Raw genomic sequence first — 18,032 nt, forward strand, 5'->3', positions numbered from 1 at the left:
CTGCCTTGTTTGGACTTGTGGTCCCTTCCTCTGTTTCAAGTCCATGACTCCAACCTCAGCTGTCACAGTCTGTGTCTCTGACCTTGACACTCCTGCATCTATCATACAAACCTGTGATTACATCATCAGATCCACCTGGATAATCTAAGGTACCCTTCTCATTGCCTGATCTTAATCACCTGTTGCCAAGGAAGGTCTCATTCACAGGTGTTGGAAACTAGAATGCAGACATCTTTGGGGGGGCACTATTTTGGATTCTGCAGTGAGCGAGCAGATGTTTTACATCCATGAATGAGGCATGTGATGCTAGTATAAGCTGCCAGGGAAGCATGAACTGGCAAGCCTGAACTCTGCCTAGAATGGTGAGGAAAAGCCGCAGCAATGGGACAATGCTTGAACTGAGTTTTGAAGACGATGCAGGGCTTCTACCTGGACAAAGAGAGGCAGCATCACTGCAGTACAGAGGTGACAGGATGGGAGCAGTAGTGGCATGACGGAAGCATAAGGCTCATACGTGAAGTTGGGTTGGAGGAAGGACACAGGATCTTACATGCTGAAGGGATGAGTTTGGGGTTTAGTCTGAAGTGTGTGGGGAAGCAAGCAGTAAGCAACAATGACACTATCCAACAAAACTCTGTGCGGTGATCAGATGTTCTCTGCACTGCTCAACAGGTAACCATTAGCCAAGTGAGCTACTGTGTGTGTAAAATGTGGCTAGGGGCAGGCATTTGGCACAGTGGTTAAGATGTCTCAAGATACCTGTATCCTATATTGAAGTGCCTGCTTCAAGTCCTGACTCTGCTTCCGATGACAGTTTCTTTTTGCTAATGTGCATCCTGAGAAGCAAGAAAGATGGCTCAGGCACTTGGGTCCTTGCCACCCACATGGGACACCTGGATTGAGTGCCAGGCTCCTAGTTTCAGCCTGGCCAAGCCTTGGCTGTCATGGGTATTTGAAGAGTGGACAAGTGGTTGGGAGGTATCTCTCTCCCTCTCTGTCTCAGTCTGTCTCCCTCCCCCTTTCAAATAAGTTAAAAACTTTTTAAAAAAGTGGTTATGGAAACATAGAAACTGAATTTTAAATTAATCTTAATTTTAAATAGCTATTTGAGTCTCGTGGCTACTAAATTGAGTCTCATGGCTACTAAACTGGACAGTGCTTTCTCAGCAAGATCATCTGGACAGTGGGATGCAGGCAGTTTGGAGTGAGGAACCTCAAGGTGTGGATCCTCCAAGGCACTTGCTCGCCTGAAAGTGATCAGAACCTGAATGCAAGCCTGGGTAGCAGCAATAATGATTCTTGGGAAGGTTAAAGGGAAATGTCAGAGGTAGTATTAGGGGGGTTAGTTGACTGAATGTAGGCACAGTCAAGTCCAGGACATATCTCAGTTTCTGTCTTGGGTAGCTAAATGATGCTCTCCATCAAGCAAAAGGAGGAGAGTTAAAAGGGTGCACTTATGGGGTCCGCACTGTGGTGTAGTAGGTTAAGCTTCTGCCTGCGGCGCTGACATCTCATATGGGTGCCAGTTTGAATCCCAGCTGCTCCACTTCTGATCTGGCTCTCTGCTATGGCCTGGGAAAGCAGTAGAAGATGGCCCAAGTGCTTGGGTCCCTGCTCCCATGTGAGAGACCTGGAAGAAGCTGCTGGCTCCTGGCTTTGGATCGGCCCAGCTTTCGCCACTGCAGCCATCTGGGGAGTGAACCAGTGGATGGAAGACTTCTCTCTCTGTTTATCCCTCTCTCTGTTTATTAAATCTGCCTCTCAAGTAAATAAATGGATTTAAAAAAAGCATGGACTTAAGGATGCAATGGTGACTGCAGAGCCGTAAGTCGGTGCTGTGAAGGTGCCTGCAGCTGGTCCCCAGGTAACACGACCTTTCACCAAATTCCCAGGAAACAGCTATTGGCCCTTAAGAAGGGGTGCACTTTCTGTCTTAGGACTACCACAGGGAGCATGATGAAAGCCCCCATTGTTTTTTCCTCCCTGCATATAGATAACATGGAGTGTGGGAATGAGTATGGGAATGTATGCACCTCCTTAATCAATAATCGAGTCTGTTAACTATTACCAGGGATTCTTTGATTTTTCAATGAGATATTCTTTAGTTCTCAGTGTAATTGATTACCACACATAAGTCGGTATTGTTGAAACCTGACTCAGTGCATGTACCCACCCAGTAGGAAGAACATAAAACCTGTACCCAAACTCAGGCTAGTGGAACAGGCAGCTCGGGCAACTGACTGCTTGTTTCCGGGTCAATTCTCAACATCACCATTGGTTTTCCAACCAGACTCTTGGCCATTTCAGTCAACAAAAGGTAGACTGACAATTTTAATTTGCTAGCAGATCTGATTTGAGGCACCTATACAATGTAGACAGTCCAAAAAAATAGTATTTCTGGAATCCAGGGGAGGGGGATCTGAGCTGAAGACAGAAGTTTACAAGCTGTCAGCATGCAGGTGATGACTGAAACCCTGGCATGGCAGGATTTTTTCAGGAAGAATAAATAACAGAAAAGCAGAGGGCAAAAGACAGAATCCCAGGAAACACTGGTAGTGAAAGGACCAGCCGAGGCTGGGAAGAATGAACTAATGAGCCATGAGGAAAACCAGAAAGCAGCGGGTCATGGACTACCACGGAGGGAAGAGTTAAGAGAGAAGTGGGCGGTTTCTCTTAGGGCCATCAAACATGATCATGACCTAGAAGTTGGCACAGGATTTGAAACAGTGACTTAGTAAGTTAGTTTCAGTGAAGTGGGGGCTATGGGGGAGTAGGGAGCTAGGAAGCCAGAGATCCCACGGGTGCTTGTGAGGAAGAAAGTAGGGGTCATTGCAGACCCCAGGTGCTAATTCTTACCTCTTGAACATGACTGTAGAGAGAAAAAGAGAGGCAGAGCAGGAGATAAGGGGAGACACTGGGTAAAATGCAGGTGAAATTTGCAGCCATGTAGGTGCTGAAGGAAAAGAGACCAAACTGTGGGGGAGCTAAAAATGCCAGGGGCGGGGAGGACTTGGGGAAAGCTGCCAGCTGTCCAAACCAAGCGGCTTGGTGCTTTACTTTTCCCTAAGATAAAAGCAAATACACACATGGAAAAACCAGGCCTATAGACTCCATTTTTTTAAATCCCACTTAAAAAAAAAAAAAAAAACAATCGTATGTGTGCAAGTCGTGTGGTCTAATGTACAACGTTAAGCTATAGCACAGATTTCTATCAATATGCTTTTCCAAGCAGGCCATTTTGGGTACGCAAATTTAATTAAAGTGTGTCTGGTATGTCTGTCAGAACCTCTGCTACATCAGGGCATGACGGATGGAGCAGTGGCTGAATTGCCAACGATCAGCCCATTTGCGGAGCAGAGGCCAGCGGGGTCTTTGCAGGGTTCTTGGATGGAACAGAGCCACAGGAGACTGAGACTGCCCCTGAAAGTTCTGCATTGCTGCAGCTCCTACCCCCGGCACACACGCCTGCAGCCCCTGCTGCTTCGTAAGGACAGGGTAGCACAGTTCCCACCTGCAGTCCCCTCTCACTTCAACTCTGACAGCTCCAGCCAGCCAACCAGCAGGAACTAGAGTCCTCCCTACAAGGAGCCCTTGGGCAGGGCCCGCAGCACCCGGAGAGGAGAGGAGGAGGCAGGAGTGAGCAAGAGAAAGGGAAAGTCAGAAATGTCAGGAGCCTGTGGGAGGCAGTGTGACAGTAACACCCAGAAGGCGATGTGGCACCGCGCACTTCGTTACCCCTGGTAGAATCTGGCCTTGGGAGCATCAGGGACAAGACAGAGTTTGAAGAGGTGCTGTGGGAAGGGGGGCTCTAGGCCAGTGCTTGGGAAGCTCTTGGAGGCAGGAGAATGAAGGAAGGGGAGGAGAAGCGCAGGAGGGGGAAAGGGGAGGAAGAGGAGAGGGGAAAGAAAGAGGGGGAAGAGAATAAAGGGGGAGGCAGCAGAGTGGCAGAGAAGACCAGTGCAACTGCGATTTGCTGGTCTCCCACTTCTTCACATGCCCCCGCACCATCAGCCCGTGTTCTCAGTCAAACGCTGGGGCTGAAAATCTGTTAAATGTTTATGTGACTCTCCCTTCACTTTGCTGGCAGTCAAAGTGGTAGCAGCCTGGCCCTGTTTATTCATTAATGCCTCTAAGTCAATACTGAAGAAGACAGAGAACCAGCAGGCAGCAAAGCCAGCATCTAGTCTCTGTGTCTCCAAAAAAGGGAGAACTTTCAAGAAGCTCCTATTCCTTTATATCAGAAGCTTAAGAATGTAAAAGAAAAAATAAGTTCCAATTGGAAGAGCAATGTTACAGGTTACAGTCATTGCTTGGTATCCATGGGGGCATGGCTCCAGAACTCTCTGCAATTACCAAAACCCGCTGATACTCAAGTCCCTTATAGGAAATGGCAGTGTTTGTATAGAATCTGCACAAAGTTCCTGTTAGTTTAAATCATCCTTTGATTACATACAAGGCCGAACATAATGCAAATACTGTGCAGATAATTGTTTTATTGCATTATTTAGGGAACAGTAACATACAAAAAGTCCACGCATATTTGGTTTAAGTGGAAACTTTTTCAAGGTTTCCAACCCATAATTAGTTGACTCCTTGGATGCAGAACTCACAGACACTGAAGGCCAATTAAAGTTATCATTTTCAGATCAGAAAAGTACAGCACAGAGATGCTGCATGAATTGCTGAGACGGTCCAGGTCCTCAGCACCTCATCGAGTTCCTTTTCCTCTGCCTCAGTCGTCACCCACCTCTGTGCCCTAGAGATGTCACAAATACAGCAGTGGGGCAGGAGGAAGCCTAGGTCAGTGGGAAATGCCATGTCTACCACCCCTTCCACCACATTCAATCACAGCAGTTCCCTTACACCACACACACACACACTCACACACACACACAGCTTCTGCACCATATTTCATTTGAAGGAAGTTTGTGTTTCTAAAACCAAGTTTCAGAACAAAGCTCTGTTGCCCTATACCGTGCTTATATTTTATGTATAGCAAGACACTAGGTCCTCTTCTACGGACTCATTGTCAAGTACAGAAGGCTCTTTTCAATATGAGTGGAATTTGGAACTGTTTATTGAATAAACAAGAGTGGGTGGAAGGGAGAACAAATGAAGGAAGATTCCATACAGCAGGTGGACCTGCATAGAAAAGTGGATGATGGTGGCTCTCAGCCCTTTTTACGCATAGAAAACACCTGGAGAGCTTGCTAAAATAGATATTGTCGGATCTCCTACCAGAGTTTTTGATTCAAAGGCGTGAGGTGAGGCCTAGGAGTTTGCATTTCCAACAAATTCCTAAATGCTGCTGCTGCTGCTGCTGCTGCTGCTGCTGCTGCTGCTACCCACTGCCACTGGTACAGAGGACAGACTAAAGAAGAGGGGTCAGTTCTATCATGAGGTCCTCAAGATGCCTCCAGCTGAACTTGTAGGGTAAAGCAGAAAGACAATATCATCCAACCAGTGCAAATGATATCTGGGAATATTTAACATACAAAAAAGTGTTGATAAGATAGAATAAAAAGTATGATTTCAATGAGAAAAGGTAACAGGAGAAAAAAAGTGAAATGTGCTAATCAATTTCTCTGCTCTATGAAACATATTATTTGACCTCTAGATTTCATGCATATATGATGGTTGGTAATTAAGATAGGAATAAGTGCTTTTCTCTGTGTGTGTATCATAGTAACTCATTCATTTAAAAACCACTTTTTTTTTTTTTTTAGACAGGCAGAGTTAGTGAGAGAGAGAGAGAGACAGAGAGAAAGGTCTTCCTTCCGTTGGTTCACCCTCCCAAATGGCCACTACGGCCAGCGCGCTGCACCAATTCGAAGCCAGGAGCCAGGTGCTTCCTCCTGGTCTCCCATGGGGGTGCAGGGCCCAAGCACTTGGGCCATCCTCCACTGCCTTCCCGGGCCACAGCAGAGAGCTGGACTGGAAGAGGAGCAACCACTGGGACAGAATCCGGCGCCCGAACCAGGACTAGAACCCAGGGTGCCAGCGCCACAGGCAGAGGATTAGCCTAGTGAGCCATGACACTGGCCGTAAAAACCACTTATTGAAGGAGGAGAGAGTGTTTGGCCTAATGGCTAAGAGGCTGGGTTGAAGACCCCTGCATCCCATACCAAAGTGCCCATTTGAGTTCTGGTTGTGTTCCTAATATAGCTTACTGCTCATGCAAACCCTGCGAGGCAGTAGGTAATAGCTCAAGTGGTTGGGTCCCTGCCACCTATGTGGGAGACCTGGGTTGAGTTCCCAGCTCTTGCTTCAGCCTTCTCATCGCAGGCATTTGGGTGCTTTGTTGCTTTGTTCATCCATGTCTCTCTCTCTCTCTCTCTCTCTCTCTGTCTCTTACCCTTAAATAAGTAAATAAACCATTTAAAACAATGCGGTTTGTGATAGAATTAAATCCCTATTTGTGTATGGAGTCATATGCATGCCTTCCTTTCACAAATATTTATAAATACCCACCAAATGCCAGACACTAGTGGAAAGAAACATGTCCATCGTCTTCAATCCAGTGAAGGAAACGAGAAAAAATTATTGAAGTATATAGAAAACTATATGGATGAGGAACTAGTATGATAGCTACTGACTTCTATTTTGGACAATGTAGGTTTGTTAGTGGAATTTCGCAGGAGAGATGTCAATTAGGAAGTTAAAAATGTGTGTCCGATGGATTCAGTGCTGTGGCATAGCAAGTAAAGCTGCTGCCTGCAGTGCCAGCATCCCATATGGGCACCAGTTCGAGTCCCAGTTGTTCTACTTCTGATCCAGCTCCTTGCTAATGGGCCTGGAAAAGCAGTGGAAGATGGCCCAAGTCCTCAGGCCCCTACACCCACCTGGGAGACCTGGATGAAGCTCCTGGCTGTGGTGTGGCCATTTGGGCAGTGAACCAGAAGACGGAAGATCTATCTCTGTCTCTCTCGCTCTCTGACTCTCCCTCTCCCTCTCTGTAACTCTGACTGTCAAATAAATAATCTTTAAAACAAACAAACAAAAAAGAAATACATGTCTGTGACTCAGAAAAGGAACCTGAGTTGGAGAAGTGGATTGGGTAACCCCATCTAATTACAGGTTTGAATGATTTCTCCATGAAAACAGGTGAAGTGTGAGAAAAGGAACATGGACTTTTATGGTTGAGGAGTAGAGGAGAAGTGGCTAGTGAAAAAGACCGAGAGGCTGACTTTGGACTGATAGAAATGTAGATAAGATAATGTATAAAATTAAAGGCATATTCATATTTCTGTTTTAAATAGTAACGACTTATCTGCAGTAAGATCTCTTTAGTGATTCAGTCATTATGATTCATGGGTAACAGATCACATGCCAAATCAGTCTTAGTATGTCTTATGCTTCCTGGTTAGAATCCAGCCTCGCTCAGTATTTTCACACATACCGATATTTAAGAAAACTAAAGATTATTCTTCACAAAACTCGAAAACAATAATTCATAATTTTTTTCTGATAATTTTTTTCTTAAGGCCATTAGCTTTCAGTCATTTAGTCCTATATATAGTTGGCCATGTGCAATAACAAGATACTTTTTAGCATTAGACTAGTGGACTGGTGAATTTGTGACATAAACTCACAGGTGCTCACACACACACACACACACACACATAAACACCCACACACAATCTTTTCCCTTCAATTAATATTTAATTCAACATACATTTAATCAGCCCTTCTTTAAAAGATTTATTTATTTATTTATTTATTTATTTGAAAGGCACAGTTACAGAGAGACAGAGGCAGAGAGAGATAGAAAGCGGTCTTCCATCTGCTGGTTCACTCCCAAATGGCTGAAACAGACAGAGTTGCACCAATACAAAGCCGGAAACCTGCAGCTTCTGGGTCTCCCATGTGGGTGCAGGAGCCCAAGGACTTGGGCCATCTTCCAGTGCTTTCCCAGGCACATTAGCAGGGAGCTGAATTAGAAGTGGAGCAGCCAGGACTCAAACCAGTGCCCATTTGGGATTATGGGATGCTGACACTGCAGGAGGCGGCTTTACCCATTACGCCACAAAGTGGCTCCTAAGTAGCCCTTTTGTTCATACTGATATAAAAGTTTGTCAGGTTATGGTTTTTGTTTTCAAGAATTTATAGAGCAATAAGTAAGACTTTTATTTATTTATTTATTTTTACCAGAAAGAGTGGCTTTCTCTATTTTAACACACATTTATTTACATCTATAGAAACACACCTATATAAAACCTTGTTTAAAACATACATATGGGAACTGGCACTGTGGTGAAGCAGGTAAAGCTGTCGCTTGTGATGCCAGCATCCACATGGTACTGTTCATGTCCTGGCTGCTCCACTTCTGATGCAGCTCGCTGTTAATGGCCTAGGAAAAAGCAGCGGAAGATGGCCCAAGTGCTTGGGCCCCTTGCACCTACCTAGGAGACCTGGAAGAAGCTCCTGGATCCTGGCTTTGGTCTGGCCCAGCCCTGGCCACTATGGCCATCTGAGGAGTGAACCAATGGACAGAAGTTCTCTCTTTGTCTCTCCCTAACTCAGACTTTCAAATAAATAAATAAATCTTAAAAACAAAAATACAAATAATGTTGTTTTTGCTGTGCTGTTATTTAAGTCAGGGAAACCCTTTTTGTTTCAACATTTGTTCTCAAATTGTTTTCAAATATAATTGTTTGCCTGTGTATATGTGTTATATATATATGTATGTGTATATATATAGAAAATATGATTTCAGGACATCATTCCAATCATTGTTCAAGACATACAGGTGCAGATATCATATATATGAGGTCTTTTTTTTTTTGACAGGCAGAGTTAGACACTGAGAGAGAGAGAGAGAGAGAGAGAGAGAGGTCTTCCTTCCATTGGTTCACCCCCCAGATGGCCACTACGGCTGGCGCACTGCGCTGATCTGAAACCAGGAGCCAGGTGCTTCCTCCTGGTCTCCCATGCAGGTGCAGGGCCCAAACACTTGGGCCATCCTCCATTGCCTTCCCGGGCCACAGCAGAGAGCTGGACTGGAAGAGGAGCAACTGGGACTAGTACCCGGTGCCCCAACAGGGACTAGAACCTGGGGTGCTGGCGCCATAGGTGGAGGATTAGCCAAGTGAGCCGCGGCGCCGGCCTTATATGAGGTCTTAAGATGCTGTCACTAAATCACCTTGATATGTGGGTACTGAAAATAAACCCCATCTTATATCAAGTTCCATTTTGTAACTGACTATAATGAGAGTGCACCCCATTGTAAGTGACTGTAGCCTGTTCTTGCAACCATAGAGTACTACTCAGCAATGAAAAAGAATTATCCATTGATGCATGCATAACAGAGATGAATCTCAAAAATATGCTGAGTGATGGAAACCTGACACAGAGGAGTATATTCTATATAAATCCATTTAGATGAAACTCTAGAAAAGGAAAATCTTATCTATATAGGCAAAAGCAGACCAGTGTTTGCTTGGGGGTGGAGTCTTATTGGGAAGGAGCACAAAGAAATGGTTTGGAAGGTGATAAAAATGGCTTCTATTTTATTGTAGTGATCATACGCGATCAAAATTAGCATAGACAAAACTCATCAAACTGTACACAAAATGGATGCATTTATTCCAAATAAGCTTATATTTCAATAAAACTGGAAAACAAAGGCTCTTAAAATGACATTGAAAATTTTAAAAGAGACTGGCACTATGGCACAACTTGTTAAGCCATCACCTGTAACATCAGCATCCCAAATGGGCACTGATTCAAGTCCCAACTACTCCACTTCCATTCCAGTTCCCTGCTAATGCACCTGAGAAAGAAGCAAAGAATGACCCAGGTCCCTAGGATCCTGCCACCCATGTAGAAGACCCAGAAGAAACACCTGGTTCCTGGTTGCAGCCATTTGGGGAGTGAACCAGCAGATGGAAGATCTCTCGCTCTCTCTCTCTCTCTCTCTCCCCCTGTAACTCTGCCTTTCAAATCAATCAATCTTTTAGAAAATAAAATACTGCTCTACAATAAAAATGAACAAACTTTTGGTACCACAACATGGATTAATCTTAAGTGCATTTGCTAAATGAAAGAAGCCAGATCTAAAAGGCAAATGCCATATGATTCCACTTAAGTGAAATTCTGGAAAAGGCAGAAGTTAGAAGAACAAAGGACAGATCAGTGATTTTCAGGGGGTGGCAGTGAAAGGTTTGACTACAAAGGAAAAGCACAAGGGATTGGTGAGGGAAATTAAGCTGTTGTGGATCTTGAATGTGGCAGTGCCTGCATGATTTCATGCATTTGTCAAAACTGTAGAAATCCAAACCTCAAAGAGTAAATTTTACTATGCACAAACGTTAAAATAAATTTAAAATTTTTATCTCAAATAGTTACTACTTCAAGGGTTATTTTCAAAAGCAAATCCAATGTGTCACTTTATGCTCATGCCATTTATTCTCATTCTCTCTCTCTCTCTCTCTCTCTCTCTTACTTCCATAGAAAGTTTTTTATTTGTTCATAATCTTATTCCAGGGAAGTTTGCTTGACTTTCCCAAGGCATAATAGAAGGAGGCTGTTCACCCTTTTCTCCTAAGGTGCCTCAAATTTCTATGTGCTCATTAAGAGAATTCTCTAGAGACAGATGAATTACAGCACTCTGAGAGCAATAGTCACACCCACTGCTGAAGAGTGAAAAGAGATAGCTCAAGGTTCCCCTCTGTGAAACAATTTAGTGGCTAAATGAGTTACTTAGGAACTCAATCCAAGCAGGTACTTGTAAAGGAGCAGTAACAGTACTGACAAGTACCTCCCCAACTCTGTGAGTGTTTAGACTTGTGCTGAAGTCTTACATCCCTGCTTCTGCACCCACATTAGACTCCAAGTACGTATCTCTTTATACATCCTATTACCTCATGGCTATTACTTGTGAGCAATGAATGCTCGTGTTCACAGAACAGCGTGCTGATGCATTTTTCCTGCCATTGTATGTAACATGTTTTCTAATTCTTTTGCTCTATTCAGCATTTGACCCCAACGATGGGGGATTATGGTATTAACTCTCCACCCAGCACACATTCTTTACAGACTCTCACTAAATACTGTAAGCCTGCTACAGAGAGGAATAAAAGTGAAAGCATACCGTCTGGTCTTAAGCTGAGCACACAGAGGGTCGTGATCCAATTGGAAGGGAAGCAGAATTTTTAAAAAGAAAGAGGTTTGACCAAATTTTAATCCATGTCATTTTCATTTCTCTTACCCTGTGGATTTGGGTGATTTTATTTACACTGTCAGCTTGAGCCTAGGGATTGGAAATCAGGCTTTTATGGAGATTATTAAAAGTACATACAGTACACTAAAGGTTGGGCTAACTGATAGATGCTGCTAAAAATATGAATGTGAATGCCCTGGTATTAGATGCCACTGGCGTACATTTCATCCTCCTTAGAAGGTTATTCTTGGGGGCCAGACCTGCTGCGATGGTAATGAGATGCAGGCTGTCAGGATATTTCTAATAGGTAGCAAATGACCAGGGATGGAGATGAATTAGCATTACTCAGACAAGAAGGTAGCTTTTTATACCATTAATTCCAATGCAAAGTAATTCCACTATCCTTCTTCTAAAAGAGAAAGCATTGTGTGGTGGTGGGGGCCTGGGGAAGGACAGAGCTAAAGCTTCAAGGATTTATCTATGGTTGGAGGGGCTGCAGGGCCATCTGAATCTGGTTTTCATTCGGTCTAAGCCTCTCTGATGTGTCACCAGTAGCATTCAGTTGGTAATGTCATATGTCCTAGATTACAAAGATAAAGCTCTACACCTTACTCACAGTTTTGAAGATCTTGATAGATACAAATGTAATTGTTTACCTGGAACATTCATGCTTTGATGAGGCAGATTTAGGATCTCAAAGACATGGGAGGTACTACTTTACAAAGGAGCTGAGTACCAGGGACTTGTGTCCCTGCAAGGTTATGTATTCTGACAATCTAAGTAGGCTTAAGCAGGTTTCAGAAAGCTGCATACATAACAGCTCCAGGATGGATCACCAAGAGGAAAGGGGCATTTCAAGGACTTATTTCCCATCATGAGGCCGATGGAGTCCTCAAGCCTGCCTCAAGGTCTCCTTAGGTGCTACTGTTAGGTCGAGAGTCACTGAAGCTTGGAAATGTGTTCTGCACGTAAAAATGAGCAGGAAGGTAGAAGGCAGGAAGCAACTGGCGAAATGTTTCTTTCAGATGGAGCTTTTCGAGTCCAAAGACCTGGACAAGGATGTTCAGTGTAAGGACTGAGGTCCACGTCTCTTTGCTGCAGTCTGGAACCTGCATGTGTACAATGGGGCTTGCTATTCTGCCATACACACAGCTCGTGAAGAAGGAAGCGCAGGAGAAGGTTGGCCTTCGGTGCTGTCACTGTTTGAACCGTTAGTTTTGAACCATTTTTCCTATCTCCCTATTTTCCTATCTCCTATAACCTGACTGATTCCTCATCTTCTTAGCTTCTGATCTGGTGATTTATTTTCCCTTTTAAAGCCTTAATCACTCAACCCTAAACCAGCCACTATCTGGCTAAGATATTTATTTTTCTCTTAAACTCTGATTATAACTCCTGCTCTGGCTCTACTGCCTTTGGGAACACTGAGAGACACCTCATCTGGTCCAGTCTGCCCCCCGGGGACCTCTCTATATCCGCATGCCCCATCTTTTCAGACTGGCTCTCTTCACAGCCAACAGGTAAATTCTGTTTGCAAACAGCAGTCACCTTCCACCAGAAACACGAAAAATGCACCCTTGAATATCACGACACAAACTGCTATGACTCTGGTCCATGCTTCCACAACCTTTCTTTGTTAACTATCTTTTTTTTTAAGATTAATTAATTTATTTGAAAGGCAGAGTTACAGAGAGGCAGAGGCAGAGAGAGAGAGAGAAAGAGAGGTCTTCCATCTGCTGGTTCACTACTCAAATGGCTGCAATGGCTGGAGCTGGGCTGATCTGAAGCCAGAAGCCAGGAGCTTCAGTTCCAGGTCTCCACATGGGTCAGAGTCTGCTCTGACTAGAGCAAGAACTAGGGCCATCTTCTACTGCCTTCCAAGGCCATAGCAGAGAGCTGGATCAAAGTGGAGCAGCTGGGACTTGAACCAGTGCCTGTATGGGATGCCAGCACTGAAGGCGGCAGCCTTACCCACTATGCCACAGCGCCTGTTAACTGTCTTTTAAAAATATAAACATAAAGAGCCAGCACTGTGGCACAGTAGGTTAAAGCCTTGGCCTGCAGCACCAGCGTCCCAGATGGGTGCCAGTTTGAGTCCCAGCTGCTCCACTTCCAATTCAGCTCCCTGGTAATACACCTGAGAAAGCAGCAGAAGATGGTCCAAGTGCTTGGGCCTCTGCATCCACATGGTAGACCCAGAAAAGCTCCTAGCTCCTGGTTTTGGCCTGGCCCAGCCCCGGTCGTTGCAGCCATTTGGGCAGTGAACCAGCAGATGGAAGACCTCTCTCTGTGTGTCTCTACCTCTCTCTGTAACTCTGCCTTTCAAATAAGTAAAATAAATCTTTAATATATATATATATGTATATATATACATATATATATGTGTGTGTGTGTGTGTGTGTATATATATATATATATATAAACAAACTAGGTTTGCTGTGTTTAGGTTTTTCAAACCAGGCTTCACACATTTTACTTCCTGCATTTGCACAATAAGGTTATGAATAAGACAGTATAAATGTGAACTCATCCAAAGGAAATAAACACAACTCTAGTGACTTGGTCCATGCCACATAAGTGAATTATAAAGTTGTAAAGTTTAAGTCACCGGGTCAGAGCTTTTTTTTTTTTTTAAAGATTTTATTTGTTTACTTGAAAGTCAGACTTACAGAGAGGTAGAGGCAGGGAGGGGGGGTCTTCCATCCACTGGTTCATTCCTTAGATGGCCTCAATCTGAAGCCAGGAGCCAGGAGCTTCCTCCAGGTCTCCCTCACGGGTGCAGGGGCCCAAGCACTTGGGCCATCTTCTACTGCTTTTCAAGGCCATAGCAGAGAGCTGGAGCAGAAGTGGAGCAGGTGGGACTTGAACCAGCACCCATATGGAATGCCGGCACTGCAGGCCAGGGCTTTAACCCGCTGCACCACAACACCAGCCCCCTAGTCAGAGCTTAATCTGTAAGTTGTTCCCCTAAGCTGACCTCTGCTGGAGGATGAGGATCAAGTAGCCACTCTGTATAGAAAGAAATAAATAATTTTGGTAGGATGGTGAAGTTGCTGATAAGGGTAAAAATATGTTTTTCCAGCCTGGTACTGGTACAAAAACAAATCGATAGACCAATGAAACAGAATAGAAACACCAGAAATCAATCCAAGCATCTACAACCAACTTACATTCGACCAAGAAGCTAAAACCAATCCCTGTAACAAGGATAGTCTCTTTAACAAATGGTACTGGGAAAACTGGATTTCCACATGCAAAAGTATGAAGCAGAACCCCTACCTTACACCTTACACAAAAATCCATTCAAAATGGATTAAAGACCTAAATCTATAACCTGATACCATCAAATTTTAGAGAGCATTGGGGAAACCCCACAAGACATTGGCATAGGCAAAGAGTTCCTGGAAAAGACCCCAGAAGCACAGACAATAAAAGCCAAAATTGACAAATGGTATTACATCAAGTTGAGAAACTTCTGTACTGCAAAAGAAACACTCAGGAAATTGAAGAGGCAACTGACAGAATGGGAGAAATTATTTGCAGACTATGTACCTGATAAATGATTAATAACTAGAATATATAAAGAGATCAAGAAACTCCACAACAACAAAACAAATAACCAAGTTAAGAGATGGGCCAAGGACTTAAACAGACATTTTTCAAAAGAGGAAATCTAAATGGCCAATAGATATCTGAAAAAAATGCTCAGGATCACTAGCTGTCAGGGAAATGCAAATCAAAACCACATGAGGTTCCACCTCAACCCAGTTAGAATGGCTTTCATACAGAAATCAACAAACAACAAATGCTGGCGAGGATGTGGGGGGAAAAGGTACCCTAATCCACTGTTGATGGGAATGTAACTGGTAAAACCACTATGGAAGACAGTTTGGAGATACCTTAGAAATCTGAACATAGTCCTACCATACAACCCAGCCATCCTGCTCCTGGGAATTTACCCAAGGAAAATGAAATCAGCAAACAAAAGAGTTAGCTGCACCCCAATGTTTATTGTAGTTCAATTCACAATGACTACGACATGGAATCAACCTAAATGCTCATCAACTGAAAGCTGAATAAAGAAATAATGGGATATGTACTCTATAAATACTACACAATATGGTAAAAAAAAAATATGAAGTCCTATCATTTGCAACAAAATGAATGAATCTGGAAAACATGATACTTAGTGAAATAAGCCAGTCCAAATGGGACAAATACCATATGTTGTCCCTGATCAGTGAGAACTAACAGAGCACCTAAAACGAAATCTGTAGAAGTGAAATTGACACTTTGAGAAGCAATGACTTGAACAACCCTTGTCTTGACTATCAAGGAACAGTTTTTTTTTCCTTCTTAATACCATTGGTTGAACTCTTTACTTAATGTAGAACTAATCATATGTGTATAAAGTCAATTGAAAGTAGATCCCTGTTAAAAAAAAATAAGAATGGGACTAAGGGAGGAGCTGTATGGTTCTGCATATATTCCTATGGACTTACTTCTAAGGGCACAGCTAAAAACTTGCCATGGACTCCAAATCCCAATAAGCTGTGAGGTAATAATGCCACCTTAAGTGCTAAAGTGATCATATTAAGCATTAAACTGATCATATAGATAGGATTAAGTGTTAAAGGGGTCATATACATAAGATCAATTGTTCAGTAATAACAATAGATAGAATTAAAAAGGAGAGAATGTTTCAACATGGGAAGCAGTCCACACAGCAGACTCATAAAATGACAATCTCTTGAAATAGCACTCTGATCTCAGAATAAGCCCTTAAGGCATTCTGGGCTTGCTGGGAAGCCCATGAGAGCATTTCTCAGCCATGGAAAACCAAGACACTGTGGCAAAAAAAAAAAAAAATGTCCTACATGAAGGATCTCTGTGAGTGAAACCCCAGTGGAAAGAAGGGTCCATCAAAGAAGGATGTACTTTCCTCTGAAGGGAGGAGAGAATTTCCACTTTACTTATGGTCCTGTCTAAATAATGTCAGAGTTTGTGGACTCAAAAGGCTTCCATAGCCTTGACAGCTTGTGTCAAGAGCCTCAGGTGATCACTGACATCATACATAAGAGTGTCAACTGTTAAATTAACAACAGGAGTCACTGTGCACTTACTCCCCATGCAGGACCTCTGTCCTTAATGAGTTCTACTATGAAAATTAACTGTAAAACTTGCTTTCAGTTTTTTTATATTTTGTGTATGTGTGTGTGTGTGTGTGTGTAAATTGTTGAAATCTTTACTTAGTATAAAGTTGGACTTCTGTGTATAAGTTAATTGAAAATCAATCTTAATGGAAAATGGAACTGGGGATGGGAGAGGGAGGAGGAGGTGGGGTGGGAGTGGGGTAGGAGGGTGGGTATGGAGGGAAGAATCACTATATACCTAAAGTTGTACTTATGAAATTTGTACTTATTAAATAAAAAATTTCTTTGGAAAAAATTACATCTTTCATCACTACCTGAAGAAATCAATGTCACATATTTTCTCTACTGAGAAAGTTTTTTACCTGCCCTATTTACCTAGAAAATCCCCCTTTATCCTTTTAAAAGCTGGTACATGAGGGCCGGTACTGTGGCTCAGCAGGTTAAAGTCTGGCCTGCAAGGTCAGCATTCCATATGGGCACTGGTTCGAGTCCCAGCTGCTCCACTTCTGATCCAACTCTCTGCTATGGCCTAGGAAAGCTGTAGAAGATGGCCCAAGTGCTTGGTCCCCTGCACCTGAGTGGGAGACCTGGAAAAAGCTCCTGGATCCTGGCTTCAAATCAGCTCAGCTCTGGTTGTTGTGGTCATTTGGGGAGTAAAGAAGTGGATGGAAGACCTCTCTCTCTTTCTGGCTCTACCTTTCTCTGTAACTCTGTTTTTCAAATAAATAAAATAAATCTTTAAAAAAGCAGTACATGGGAGTATGTGAACTCCTCTACAAGGTCTTTACCTCTGCCTGTCTCTTCCCAGATCCGGAGTCAGCTGAGTCATATGATGGTTTCACTTGGGATGCAAGTCTTAATTTTTTTTTAAAAAAAGTTTATTTATTTGAGAGGTTGAGTTAGAGACACAGAGGGAGGGACAGAGAGAAAGGTCTTCCAACCACTGGTTCACTCCCCAAATGATCACAACAGCCAGAGCTGGGCCAATCTGAAGCCAGGAGGCAGGAGCTTCTTCCAGGTCTCCCACATGGATGCAGGGGCCCAAGCACTTGGGCCATCTTCTGCTGCTTTCCCAGGTTCATTAGCAGAGAGCTGGATCTGAAGAGGAGCAACCAGGACTCAAACCAGCACCCACTTGGGATTCCAGTGCTGCAGGAAGAAGCTTAGCCAAGTATGCCAAAGCATCAGCCCTGATTTTCCTACTTCTTAATATATTCCTCTTCCCAGATTAAGGACAAGTCCAGGAACAGTGCCTTGTTCTTTTTTGCATTCCAATATCTGTCACATTCTAAACACTCAAAATGTATTATTGAATCAAATCCTATGAAGATGACAGTGATGATATGATGGGGTCAGGAAATTATTTCACTCCTTCTAAGAGAAATAGCTTCCCCAGCTTTAAGATATTGGCATCCACACATAGTTTTTTCCTAATGCACATTTTCCAAGAACTTTTTGAAGCATTCTCATGCTACTCTAGGTGATCAGTGTGTGCTGGTATAAATTATTACCTCCAAATAAAAGTTCTAGAACCCAATACAAGGTTACCGTTAACTCACAGTCATATTGTGTGGGTTAGACAGCTCCTCTGGGTATTCCTTCTTCAAGGTACTGCCTTGAAATTTGGGCTTCTCTATCTTGGCGTCGTTTGCCTCCAGCTGTTAAGATGGGAGAAAATGTAGAGAAGACATAGCAGGCTTGGTTTGGAACTGACAGTC

At 43.4% G+C, this 18,032-nt stretch overlaps 1 long non-coding RNA gene across 9 annotated transcripts in view; it reads right to left on the bottom strand.

The window, feature by feature from the left end:
- Positions 1–18,032, bottom strand: part of LOC103350974 (uncharacterized) — a 183,647-nt gene that overhangs the window by 70,347 nt on the left and 95,268 nt on the right. For all 9 annotated transcript variants that reach the window (XR_011381444.1, XR_011381441.1, XR_011381442.1 and 6 more), the window contains one exon: positions 17,874–17,972. This is a non-coding gene — a long non-coding RNA (uncharacterized lncRNA). The remainder of the gene's footprint in view (positions 1–17,873; positions 17,973–18,032) is intronic.

The sequence above is a fragment of the Oryctolagus cuniculus genome, chromosome 13 (genome assembly GCF_964237555.1).
Source record: "Oryctolagus cuniculus chromosome 13, mOryCun1.1, whole genome shotgun sequence".
Lineage (NCBI taxonomy): Eukaryota > Metazoa > Chordata > Mammalia > Lagomorpha > Leporidae > Oryctolagus > Oryctolagus cuniculus.